The sequence below is a fragment of the Bos indicus genome, chromosome 8 (genome assembly GCF_029378745.1).
Source record: "Bos indicus isolate NIAB-ARS_2022 breed Sahiwal x Tharparkar chromosome 8, NIAB-ARS_B.indTharparkar_mat_pri_1.0, whole genome shotgun sequence".
Lineage (NCBI taxonomy): Eukaryota > Metazoa > Chordata > Mammalia > Artiodactyla > Bovidae > Bos > Bos indicus.
The window spans coordinates 42730912-42732804 of record NC_091767.1 but is presented as its reverse complement, the minus strand read 5'-3'; the positions used below and the strand labels follow the sequence as shown (position 1 = coordinate 42732804).

At 43.2% G+C, this 1893-nt stretch overlaps 1 non-coding gene across 1 annotated transcript; it reads left to right on the top strand.

Moving 5' to 3' along the window:
- Positions 1 to 1513: 1513 nt before the first annotated feature.
- Positions 1514 to 1585, top strand: TRNAE-UUC (transfer RNA glutamic acid (anticodon UUC)). The gene has a single exon. It is a non-coding gene; the product is annotated as a tRNA-Glu (tRNA).
- The last annotated feature ends 308 nt before the right edge of the window (positions 1586 to 1893 follow it).

Here is a 1893-nt window from a genome sequence, read left to right as displayed (position 1 = left end):
TCGAGACTTGTAAGCTTCCATAATTGTATAAGCCAAATCCCTTATAATAAATCAGTATCTCTCCATCTTTCCTATTGGTTCTCTCTGAAAATCCTATGTCTGAAAGACATACCTCTTCTCAGCTATTCTCTTGGAGAATAACAGTCACAGATCTCCCTCCTCACTCCCCTCTTCTCTAGTGTCCTAGGGCTACTGTAACAAAGTAACAAACTGAGTGTGGTAGAACAACAGAAATTTACTTCCTCACAGTTATAGAAGCTAGGGGTCTGAAATCAGATGTCACCAGGGCCAGGTTCTCCCTGAAGGATCTAAGGAAGGGTGCTTTATTGACTCTTGCAGATTCTGATAGAAGCTGGCAACGCTTGGTGTTCCTTGGCTTGCAATTGCATTAGGAATTTCTGCCTTTGTCTTTGCATAACTGTCTTCCCCCTCTGTGTGTCTAATTTCTCTTTTTTAAGGGTATCAGTTTTTGGATTAGGAACTTGAATTCAATATGACCTCATCTTAACTAAATACAACTGCAAAGAATCTTGTAGACTATTTCTATTCCCTATGAGAATTCTCTCTTATACAAGTATGCACAACACGCACCCCACCCTTGAGATAATATTCACAGAACCAGCTGTGATACATGCTTGTACATAGAATAGGAAGAATATAAAACAAAGAGAAATGATAGATGATAATTTCTCAAGATATTTTACTGATTCAGTGGTAAGTGTCTACTATTAGAAAGCATTGTACAGTATAACACTTATTTGGACATACTCAGAAATGACTCCTGCCACAAAAGAGGCAGGATGCAAAGGAGTCATATGATAACGTCCTTCAGTGCTGGGAACATAAATCAAGGTTCCGAGGCAATGAGAGAGTAGCATGGAAAGCTGCCACATCCACTGCATGGTCTGCCTTCCTGTCACCGTATCTGATTGCTTTCAGTGGCTCCTGCGGTTGCCTCTTCAGTCTGTGGCCATTGTAGCAGAGACGGTTTCACTAACCAGGAATACTCATTGAAAAGATCAACATTCCTCAAGAGATGCCAAATCAGTTCAGTTCAGTCGCTCAGTCATGTCTGACTCTCTGCGACCCCATGAATCACAGCATGCCAGGCCTCCCTGTCCATCACCAACTCCCGGAGTTCACCCAGACTCACGTCCATCGAGTCAGTGATGCCATCCAGCCAGCTCATCCTCTGTCATCCCCTTCTCCTCCTGCCCCCAATCCCTCCCAGCATCAGAGTCTTCCAATGAGTCAACTCTTCGCATGAGGTGGCCAAAGTACTGGAGTTTCAGCTTTAGCATCAGTCCTTCCAAAGAGATGCCAAATACTCTCTGCAAATTTATGCTTTTGGAGAGACTCTGCTCAGACTGTCCAGTTCTCTTCTGTTTTCTATTCACAACTCGCGGTTTGTGTTCTCCTGTCAAAACTAAAGTTCAGTATGATTTTTGGAGTTATCTGGATGTTTTACAGGGGTTGAGGGTCGTACTCTCAAGATACACTCACCTCTGGGAGTTTCCCAGTGGTCTAGTGGTTAGGACTCGGCACTTTCACTCCTGTGGCCCAGGTTCAATCCCTGGTTGGGGAACTAAAATCCCATAAGCCACACCACTGGGTCCCGCCAAAAAAAATTCATGAAAGATACACTCACCTCTCTGGTGCAGGTCCATCACTAAAGATGACTGAGAACCACTTCCATCTCCAAACTTGCCTTTTCCCAGCATCCTATTGGGGTTGAGCCCTTACAAAAGGCAAATATACATGTTAGTCCCAAATTCCTTAGATATCCCTCCCACTACTGCTATATTTAAAAGATATAACCAAACAGGACCTACTCTATAGCACAGGGAACTCTACTTAATATTATATAACCAAATGGGAAAAAAAGAGTTTGAA